The following is a 12,497-nucleotide window of genomic DNA, read 5'->3' as shown; positions in this document are numbered from 1 at the left end:
TGTAAAATTTGTTCTAAATAATTCATGGTAAGAATTTATTGTATATTTTCCAATGTTTAATTTTGAAAAACCGAAAAAGTAAGTAAAACTAGAATTAAAAAAACAAAAACAAAAAAACAAAAAAACAGACCACTGCAGCTGCAGTTAGACACCAACCATTAGCATGTATGAATGTATGATCATTTAAGTTATTTCTAGCTTTGTACTAAAACGTTACAAGGACCTGCTTGACCAATGAGCAGTGACTAGAAGTTATCAATATAGGCTTGGCATACTTGGAACTATAGCCCAGATTCGTACCCCATATCCACGTTTGCATATTTGTTTAACATTTAACCAAATGGGCAACTAATAGTAATTTTGCTGTATGATTACTGTAACAGAAACACATGCACGGGGTGAAGAGTGATAACAACTTCTTCATCTAGCTATCACCATGTAAGCAAATATGTGTAACTTTCCAAAATGTGTTGTGTGTGGATAGCAGATTGACTAACAGCTTGATCTTGGGTCAGATCCAGCAGCACAGAGAGGGGATACATGGATGGATGGAGAGAAAGGAGGAGGGGGGATGGGGAGGGGGGGCACCATTGATTTTTTTTTTTTTTTTTTTTTTTTTAACAGAGAGATCAGCAACATGACAAAGGGAGAAAAAGCAACAGCAGCACATACACACACAAACAATTTTGAGTATTTTTTCTGCGTTATTCTCCCATGGCAAGGTTAAGTTGAATTCAGGCTTAAGGGGTGAAAAGGTTGCCAAATAAATGCAGCACAGATTCTTGACTTTCCCCTTCCATTCTAAACTCCCTGATAACGCAGGACCTCAATGACCGGTGAGAGTCCGTGTTGACAAAGATCAACAGGAAAGTCGGCCGACATGTCTGTCTCCCAGCATGCCTCAGTGAGTTTTAACAGACCTAATCCCCCTGACAGCAACAGGGATGAAGGTGGTGCGGCGTAGTCTCAGCCTAGCTAATAAGGTGTTTTTGGAGGTCACGGGCGTTGAGGGAGCTGACGCACACGAAAGAGGAGGGGTTGGGGGTTTCAAGGGGGTGCGACCTGGGGTCACTTCGTAATTACACATCACAGTCTGACTAACTTCTACCGTTTGTATTGGTCCAGTTAAGCAAGTTGGTGTGGGGGGAGATTCGTGGTAGGGCCTACTAAGTTAAAAATGTTTCAATGACTAATATACAATTCCCAATAGTTTCTGTAGTTTTGCTGTTTGCTCCATCATCAGGACTTGATTTGTCCAGCCTCTGCATTTCCATGCTCACCTCTGTTTGCAAGTGTTCAAAGTGATGCGAGCAGCATGCGCACGCTCCTGCGTGGGCGGCGAGTGTTGCAGAGTGCACAGTGTTACACTTCGCAAGGCTCCAACTGCCTCCTCTTCATTTGGTCTCGAGGCGCTCTTTGCTGGGCATTTACGGTCATTTGGAGAAACACACAATAACGGATACTTATTAATGCTTATAAGGAGAAAGACCAAACATTTTCTAAACTAAAATGTTGAGCAATTAGGTAGCTATCAGCCAATCAATATTCTATAATCAACAACAATAATAATAATATATTAGTGCTGTAATAATAATAATACATTAGTGCTGTCAAGCGAGTATTTTTTAAAAACTAATTAATCAAAACGTTTCCCATAATTGAACACAATTAATCACATTTTTCAACTACTATTTTCTAAAATGCTTGTAACAGATATTTATTTGTGTAAAATCTTGGAATTAATGGAAAATCATCAAATACAATATATAATGCAATTTAAAGACCGTTCTGATACCCTGATCCTTAAATATGATTACTTTCCTGTGCAATACAACTACTGAACAAAATGATCCAAATGAGTTAACCTGTCTCTCCATGCTTGCGTGGGATTCAAAGGTGTGCACCCACCTCTCTCTCTTTCTGTCACACTCTCGCTCTTTAATGAGAGATTTTTTCGGGATGTTTGATATTGGTTTTGTTTGAATTATTATTATTATTATTATTATTATTATTATTATTATTATTATTATTATTATTATTATTATTATTATTATTATTATTTTATTTTTATTTATTTATTTTTTTGGACCTATACCAGTACAAGTACTCAACATTTGTGTAGTCATCAATACTGATATATCAAGTACTGGTACTTACATACATGAAAAAAATAAATAAATAAATAAAAATAAAATAAAATAAAAAAACTATAAACAACGCCCGGCCATTTTAAAGAAAGATCTTATTATCCCAATATAGTATTTTCCCTAATAATAATAATTAATAATAATAAAAAAAACAGTAAAAAAAAAATTAAAAAATTTCTCATTTCTTGTTCCCGATCATTAAACAGCTATTAGAGAGCAGCCACTACTGGTATCGATTGCTGTCAGGAACACCGATACCTTGAAATAAGGTTGTGTACTGGATTCGCCTATCCCTAGAGATTTTACCTTTCAGTTCCCATAAGGTGAACTTGATGGTTAAACAGGTATGATAATGTGTAATACTTAGTTTTAATAAGTGGTCTAAAAGGGAGGTTAGAGATCTCAAATGATTTTGCAGCAAAAAAAAAAAAAAATGTAGCCATGTCTTTCTGGATCCTGCTTTGTGCATCCACAAAGTTGGATGTAATTGTCTAACGATGAATAACAACATGAATAATAAGTATTCTGGGCAAATATTATGTGGTCATTCCCTGTCATTGTCACAAACACTGGTCCTAAACTTGCCCAAAATGTTGGGAAAAAAAAAAAAAAAAAAAAGAGTCATGGTTGAGTGGTAATGAAATCTGCTTGCCGCAGTGGGGGCTTGCCACGGTGCCTTCGAGCAAGCCACTGTAACATCAGAACATTATAACTGTGAGCCAGCTGCAGTGTGTGCTTGCTGTGCTCACTATCACTATTGTGGTGGATTAAATGCAGAGAACAGTTTTCATGAAAATGCATGTTAAAAAAAATTATCTTCTCTCTGACTGGCAAAAATAAGTCCATGTTTCAAATTTCCATCGAAATGAATGTAACTGCACTCGTCTAAAATGTATGATACGTTTCTTTCTCATCCGTATAGTGCAGAATTCCTCTCTTGTGCAGATGGGATATAGTTGTCGAGTCACAGTGGTGGCTGCCACGCAAAATGTGATTTTTGTACTAAAAGATTCACATTAACTTCCGCTGAACCTTGGAATGCATTTCCTGCACGGAATGAGAAGTGTGTCATTTTGTTCCTGATCACTTGTGGTGGAGTTGTTTTCAAGGGATCTCTCTTCAGCGCCAGCGTAGACAGCAAGAACTATTTAGGAAAGCCATCACTCGCTCATTTGCTCGGGGGCATGTGAGCAGTGTTTGGAGCCTGAGTTGAGGGAGAAAAAAAACACACAACTAAACTGTGTGCAATTTTACTGTTGCCTGAACATGGAATTATTTTATGATGATGACTACTATGGTCGTCTGATCCACGGATTATTAGTAAATAGTGGCATTACTTTGATAGATCTGAGCCTTTGTTTGACCTATGCCCTCCATTATATGAATAAAAACAAGAACATTATCTGAAATAGAGCATTTTAAGCAAGCAAGAACCTTAATCTCAATTCTGAGCTCACATCCTTACACGTTCTCTCCCTTCCTGAGTGCGAAGAGTGGCTTCCAAGTGTGTGAGTGCTCTGAGCTGACCGAGGTGAGGCATGGCAGCCCCCGGCCGAGCCCTCATTGATTTGTTGTTGGTAAACAAACAGCTGGATGTTATAGTTGAATCAATATGCCTTGCATGCCTCCCAGCATGCCTTGCTACTAGACTGACATGCTTCTACTACAAGTTGTGACCCACATGAAAACCTTTCAATTGGAATATTTTGGGACTGTTTTAAATGCGGTCAAATTAATCGATTCTTTTAACACTCGGATCTGTGGAACACATCTTTTTTTTTTTTTTTTTTTAATTTAATGCAGCAGTAAAATATGACATGGAACCATTAAGTATGACATACGTATACACCATAAAAGTATATAATAATTTCAGTGGATGGATTTATATCATGTTCAATTATGCTGATTTGCATGGTTTTGCCGTTTTTGAGGAATGTGGATCTCATGGAGAGAACCCAGTAGGCTTGAGGAGAACATGTGACTCCACATTGGTTTTAGAAGGGCAGTTGAATGGCCTATTCCAGCATGCTGATTGATTTAATAAAATTCTGAATTTCAAATAAGAACAAATAATTTTTAATTTTATGTACCTCAAGGGCAAATTCAACAAATTTCAGAGATAAATTGATATCATCAATACCTTTACAGAAATTTGCTTTGAGTAAAATTTTACCGTGCTTGATGGCAAACTGTCAGTATGGAATAGAGTTTTACATGTCTGCTTCAGGTTTACATCTAGCTTTCTTGTAAGGTGTTCACTCTGTGCTTGCGTTGGCTTTCGAAAGGGTATCTGCCTTTTTCCTGCATTCCAAATGCAGGCATGGAATGTTAATTAAAGATTTCAAACTGTCCCAAGGTGTGTGAATGGTTGTTTTCAATATGTGCCCTGTTATTGAGAAGTGACCAGTCTTGGCCGGGTGTATTTGCCCAAAGTTAGCTAGTATTAGCTCCCGCTCATACTTTACAATAAGGACAAGCTAGTGTATAAAATTGTGGCATATACCCCATAACATTGTAAAAATTAGCAAATGTAATATTATTGAGTTAAAACAACTAGGCTCTAAATTGCGCATTCGGACACTGTAGCATATTACCGTGTGTTGGCAATGTAAAAGTGGTGGGGACCGCTATATTTAGGAGGGGTGTGCAGTGAAAGGTCCTCACTAATGCTGCAGATATTAGTGCTTATAAATCTGGACTTAAAAACAATGTCTGCAGAAAAAAAATCCCCCCATAAAAGACTTAGTAGTGGTAGATTTTAAGCCCATACGTATCCTACTGAGGAGTGAACATTTGCGATGCTAACAAACGTTGATGTTCACGTCAGGGTTTATTCAAGGTCACAGTTTTTTCTAAACATTCTCTAAACAGTCTTAATGGTCTTTCTTTTCACAAGCAAATTTTGAACAAGTTCAAAATGCGCCCTTGAACGAACCATGATGTGGGATCAAATCAAGTTTCAAACGTAAACGTTTACCCCTCAGTGGGATACGGGCTTTAGGCTTGTTTTTCTGACGACATACTTGCTTTTCAGCCTGATTTTGGCCCACCCACATTTTGGTTGAAACCTGCGACATAAGCCTGCTGACGTCAGCGACAGAAGACATCTCCTTTCCTCCTCGAGTATGTGTTCTTTGTTGCTTCACAATACACTTGGTCGGTCTCCATGTCGTCTGTTATTTATAAGCAATACTAACCTATTTAAAGTGGTGACAAACACTTGAGAACAAATCTTTAAACACACTTGACGTTCAAAATGTCTGAGAAGGCTTTTATTATGCCCCTGCTATATTTCCTTGCTCCACATGAGCCATGTGGCATAATTGTATTACAAGTCTGGATGATTTTTAAGACATTAATGAGTGAAAATATTATTATTATTATTATTTTTTTATTAATTTCGGCCCCTAATACAGAAAGTAAGTCAGCTCATCGTTTTGTTTATTGAACATCTCATGGCTTTATCTTTGAAAAAGAGCTTTGGAAGATGACGAAACATTGGCGTTGTGCTTTTGTGATGTTAAAGGGGAAGTCAAGTAAAAAAAAAAAAATCTTTACAAAAATAATAATGTTCTATGAACTCATTCTTGTCTAAACATGGCATCCTGCCTAAGAATGGCAAAGAGTTTACGTGACGTCAACGAGCTGAGTACTACTTATCACTGTGATATCATTTTCAATCGACAGCAAGTGGCAAAATGGCCACTCTTATGATGTTTAAAAATGGGTGGATTTTGATGCTTATTCATAATTCATATTACACAAATGTGATATTAATCAGTTGAGACTAGACTTAACATGAATCTGATTGGCTGAATGGGATCAGCAGGTAAAAAAAACAAAAAAACAAAAAAAAAAACCTCATACTAAAAAACCCCCAATATTGTGCATATAAACCACCTACAATCGCTAATAACAATATTGGGGCACTTACTTGGTAATGCAAGCACACATTGATCGCTTCACAAGCAAATTAAGTTCCCCTTCATCTGGCAATTAGCATAGATTTTAAACATAAAAGGCCAAAACATCCCTAATGAAAATTAAATTGCACTAATAAACTAGCCACTAGAGGGTGTTAGAACTGCACAAATGGAAACCAACCTGACTTTTTTTTAACAGATGTGTTCCTGGGATGATATTGTGGCAGTTTTAATATTGCGATATCACGATATTGCCCTTATTGTTACATCTCTACTATTGTTGAGCTTGATGCTTAAAAATGTACATACATTTTCCAAATTAGTATCAAACTTGCTCACTGCCTTTAGAGACTTAAAGGGCACGTCTCTGATACCAAAATTTGTCTGCCATTGATTGACAATCCTGGCAGAAAATCAATCATGCATCAACTTGATTTCATACAACTTTAACTGAACTCATCAGCAATGTCCTAGTGGTATTATGAAATGAGCAAACCGTAATATAAAGGCAGGAAAAATGAAACTGACTTTTGGACAAAAGAGAGACAAAGACATGAGAGGATTAGCAAAGGAAGGATTTCAAAAGCAGAGAGAGAAAATACAGAAGAAAAAAGATATGTGAGGGGATTAGTGATGAGCGAGAGATGACAGGATATCGAAATGGGTGAGCATCGACGAGAAAGAAAGGTGGCTGAGTTCAGATATAAAATGAAAGAGGCCACAATAATCGGAAGTGATCTTGTAAGAATACTCTGCCTTTTAATTCTCAACAAATACTGGTTGGCACCGGATGAAGCGGTGAATTGTGGCGGATTTTGGGAAGGAGGCAGTGGTAGATGGGAATGGAGGTGGCGTCTTGCTGTGGCTACATATGTAAAACAGCGGGGCGGCAGCAGTGTGTCAGACTGACGCTTTGGCCCAACCTGAGCTCCCCTCTGCTCCCTCCAGCACATCAATCATACAAAACAGGGCCATCACAGCCACACTGCATGCTGGGAGACACACACATGTGCCAGTGCGCGCACACACACACATGCAATTACACAAAAAGAGTTGACAAAATCCCTAAGTGCAAACAACGTAAAACACACACACACACACATGCACACGCACACATTCTGTTCCTTCCAATGTCACAAAATGCCCACTGACAAACCAAAATAGGCATCCTGCGCCCACAGCGTGCCCTCGCCCAGCACCATCTGTGATGGGTGCCAGCACACAGTGGATGATATTTACTGGAAGACCCCCACCAACACACAGCCACAAAAGGAAGGAAGAAAATACACAAAGGGACGCTTGGATCACTTGATCTCCCACAACTCATTAACAATGCATATATATGCAAATATATGCACCTCTACAAATGCACCTTGGGCCAGAGTGTTAGTGTGTGCGCTTCCGGGTGAAAGTACATGGTTGGAAGAGTGCGTGCGTGTGTGTGTGTGTTTCCGATGATGCTTTGACAGTGTTTCCACCAAGCTGTGATGAAGCTGAAGCTTGAAGCTGTGTGCACTTGTGTACTGATATAAATTGTATAGATACGACTTTGCAGTGTTGTGTCTCGCCTAATAGCAAATGCTTAAATAACAATAAATAAAAACTATGAAATTCTAATTTAGCACGTTTGCAACAAAATACTAAATAAGTGGAAATTTGTAAAACTGTAAGTACTGTATTCTGTACTACACATTGTTACGCAACAACATAAATGTATGCTATGCAATAAATAATACAACTAACTTACGGACTGCACACATCTACAAAAAACAACAACAACAACAACAACAAAAAACACCCAAAACAATACAGATATATCCGTTCAAAATACACAAAGGATCAAGAATTATTGTACACTTTACATCCACTTATAACACAGTGGTTGAAATAACAAAAATATAATAGTGCGAATTCTCTGCAGCCTCACATTGCATTTACAGAAACAAAAAGTAATCCTATTATATGTGCTGGCTATCAAGAAGCTGATAACACTGTTAGCGAACACTGCAGCTCTGCTTCCCTTTTATTTCATCATCAATCAATGACTTACAAACGTAGCGAACAAAATATTTACCCTGTTGTTTAACTTACTGCAATTGGCTGGCGACCAGTCCATTGACAGCTGGGATAGGCTACAGCTTGCCCATGACCGTTGTGAGGATAAGCGGCTAATTAGGACGATGGATGGATGTTTAACTTAACAGGTGTGGTGGGCAAGCACTCCAGAGATTATTTTATTTCTATACAAAAATATATATTAAAAAATAATTTGAAAAGGCAATATTATGTCAGCCTTTAATTAATTTCTTAGTTTACCTGTTTGTCTTATAAGCATATACTCACCAGTGACGGCCTGTAAATTGAGTACCTTCTCACCCATCTGAGTCACCTTGAAAGGGACACAAATTAAATAATGAATATGAAATTTGGTAACAACTATGCTTCAATATATCGTTATTTATATGAGCAGGCTGGATAAATAGTATCCAGTTATTAATGAGTTGGATTGATTATTTTATGTCTGGCATCGTCAACGACCGACCGCAGACTCTCCTTAAATGTGAGACGTGCAGTCAGTGGGTGCTGAAGATTAATGTGGGGCTTTTAATGATTGATTTGAACCATTCTTTTGCCAGGGTGGGTTTCAAAAACAGAATTGGGTTCACATTTTTTCATTAACAGTATTGTTTTCTCTTTTCCGCACTGGGTCAAACTTATACAATGTATACCTCCACAAATCTTTGGTATATCAAGTGTTTTGACCACAATCCTTGAAATAATTGTGAGACCTCATTTTTTTGTTGTTTTCCTAACTTTGTTTGCATTTTTGCATGCGTCAGTGCGTAGATAAATGAGATATGACTTTCACAGACAACCCACCTCCCCAAAAACCCTGCAACCTTGTCACAACTTTGACTTCCTCTCGATAGTCAAGTTTGATCAATCTTCTCAGTGGCATAGTCACCATGGGAAAAAAGCAAAGCAGAGGAGAGTCGCTGAATGTGTACTTCCAGACCTTGTGGTCTTGTCTCCTTCACAACTGTGGAAGGTCAGGAGAGCCTCAAAAGGCCCAACACTAATTCTCCTCTCACTTCAGCCCCACTTTTCCTTCAGCACTCTTTGACAAACGTCTTCATGACAAATCAATATAAACTCTCCACAGATCCCCCCCATCTGCAGCTCTTTGTGCTGCCCTCGAGATTTCAAACAGGAGTCGAGAAGATAGCACAGTTAAAGACGCGTTTTGAGAACCTGTTTTTATATATTTGCCTTGTTGGCCTTGTTTCATATACTCCCTAGTTTAATAGTTAAATCCCTAAATATGGAAGCCCTCTACTTAAAGTTTCATAGAATTCCTAAAAATCAAACACTAATTAATGATATACTTTTTAAAATTAAATGTTTTATTAATTCATGTACAAAGAATGCAACAAAAAAAATCAACAGTAAAAATGAAAATACTAAGAATTACAAAAAAGGTTTAATCTTGTTGTGTATTGTTGATTATTGAGGTATAGGAGTGGCAACTGTAGCAGTAGACACACCCTTGTCTTTTCTCCCCAAACTGATTAATGGTTGAACAGCACATACATGCCTAATGCAGATTTGTCATTTAGCATTTTAATCTCACAAAATCTGGAGTCTGCCTTCACTAAAAAGTTTAAAATGTGTTCATATTTCATATGTTCCTTTGATTTTTGAAGCTCTTTCATTTTTTCTTCGCTCATTTGCTCCCAAAAATGTACAAATGCATTTTATTTAAAATTTATTGTGTCTCAAAGACGTATTTATAGGTTCTTTGTTTTTGTTTATGATAGAGCATACAGAAGGCTTTGCTGCAGCTTCTCAACTGCAGAGAACGGGTGAAAAAAAAAAATGGTAGTAATTACAAAAACGGCCAACACGTGTCAGCAGAGTATAAGAGATCAACCAGGGCCAAGAAGAAAACAAGCTGTTTCCCCACAATTCTAAGCAGATTTTTGAATAATGATGAAACTTAGCTATATTCTAATGCTAATTGCTGTAAAACGGAAACAGATAGAAATATACTTTTTTTTTCCTCGTGAAAAAAAAAAGACTCTAATGTTTTTTTTGGTATGTTTTTATAGGAATAGAACACAATATTCGGTGGGCCTTGCAAAATCAGTCAAAATCCAGTAAAACAGCCGGGAGTGAAGTGGGTTGCTTCAGTGAAAATGGCTGGCAATGAATGAGTTAATTGTGTGTCGCCTCTTATTTTATAGCAATGCTCTCCCTGCTCTTCTGTCTCTCCTTAACTCTTGTTTGCGTACTCACTCTGCTGCATGTCTGTCTGTAACATCAGTCTTCCCCTTTCTGATTAGTGTGAACACGCAAGGGCAGCCACCCACCAATCCCATGTGGCTTTAACAGAGAGAGAGAAAAAAAGAGAAAACACAACAAATCAGTTTCCAATCAGAGGCTGTCTCCTGTCCTTCAATCGATCAGTCAATCACAATCTTATTTAACCAGAAAATAATGACGATCTGGTCAAGAGGGTGGACCACAGATTGTAACATAACAGCACAGTGTACAGTGCCATGAAAAAAGTTATTTGTTCTCTTTTTTTAATATAGTTTCCTGACAATGTTTAAGATAATCAAACAAATGCAAAGAGGTGCACATTCCATTAATACTGACGGAAGGTCCATCTTTCTGATGAATGATGGGAAACTTCGAAAATCTGACAGTTTTTTTGCCCTTCAACTTCCTCGTCAATAACGGGGTCATTGACAGACTTCCGTTTTGCTGATGGTTGAACCTGAAGCTTCGTTTATGCTTGACGCGTCCACGAGGTCCAACAGCTGCACAAAATTGCGTCATTTCAGTAACAACATCCCTCTGTGCGACGTTCACATTGCCCAGATTTTCTGCACCATGCACCACGAGAATTTGTAACCTACGCGGTAAACAACAGTGCTTTGTACCTCTTGATTCACAGTACATTTTGTAGAGTAAGTTTGATTCTATTTATAGTGGGACCAAATAGACTCAGTTTTAGAGTAATATTTACACTTGGAAGAGAGTAAAATAAAGAATTGAAAAAAATAAAAGAAAAGCCACTCAACGGTAGGGATGGGTACCTTTCACATTTGAACCAGTACTTGTCACAGTACTCGGTACTGTCAGGTTTTTAGGTGTGGTTGTGGACCCAAATGCAGAGAAGCAGGGCGAGGAGGCAGAGGTGAAGTAAAAAAGGGAATTTAATTAAACCAAACAAAAAGCGAACTCCAAGGAAAGCAGAACAACATCACAACAGAAACTTAAAGGATAATGATGACAAACTCAAACAAAACCCATTCAAAACTAGAACCCTGACAAAAGCAACAAATAAAAAATAAACAACAAACCAAAACCCAACCCAAACCATGACAGGTATCCGGGAATCGATACCGGTACTCAACGGTACCAATTTTATTACTTTTGTACTCGCTCTCTCTTTTATTTTTTTATATGTTGAATTTTACTTATTTATTTATTTATTTGGCTGGTAGTAAATGATCATCATTGTTTATTTAATAGTAAAATCTTTAAAAAAAAAAAATGTAACAATTACCTTTCAATATATAAAACCTGAAAAATCAAAAAATAAAATTTCATTCAATTGAGCCAGAGAGTAATAGTAAAAATAAAAGTTTAACATCTTACAATTACTGAAGTAAAATTAATAAATGTAAGTTAATGTAACAAAAACTGTGTGGATCAAAGTTCTGTGCAATGAGCAATAAATATATAAATTAATAATAATTGCTGTTAACTGTGTTTCTTCAGTTATTTTTCAAGAATATAAAGCCTGCCGCGTGATGAGCTCGAAGTTTGAACCCACGTTGCACTCAAATAATAATTAAAAAAAAAGACAGTTGGAAGAGGACATGATAAAAATAGTGAACATAATATACATTTGGATATTGTGACACAGTTTTGGTATCACTGCTTAGTTTAGAACTGGTTAAGAAAGAAATGAAGGCCACCAACTAGTTGGGCACACTCTTATATCGCATTTTCTTTTTTTCTTTTTTTTACTTCCAATTTCCTTTCCAACGGCGAACTAGAAACACAACACAATCAACAAACAAGCACAAATCTCTCTCTTTTTTATTTTTATTATATGAATCAATAACAATCTTTCCCTTCGCTTGGTTGCTATTTGCAATGACTGGTAAATATAACCTTGTCCATCCCCTCGTACTGTTGTTCCTCTGTGACCTCCTGCAAGGCTGACAACTTGTGTGAAACTACTCGGGGTGTGTACACTGATTAGCGGTGTGTTAAGGCATGTGGCACATCAGATGTGAGTGTTAATTTGTGTTGCGAGCATCACAGTGACTTGTCCCAGCCCCCCTATAATGAGCAGTAGCGCTGTTGTGTGGCCCAGCTTCTCAGTGTTTCCTCCCCGTCTCTGCGACAC

This window comes from Festucalex cinctus, chromosome 7 (assembly GCF_051991245.1).
Source record: "Festucalex cinctus isolate MCC-2025b chromosome 7, RoL_Fcin_1.0, whole genome shotgun sequence".
Taxonomy (NCBI): domain Eukaryota; kingdom Metazoa; phylum Chordata; class Actinopteri; order Syngnathiformes; family Syngnathidae; genus Festucalex; species Festucalex cinctus.
This window is presented reverse-complemented; position numbering follows the sequence as displayed.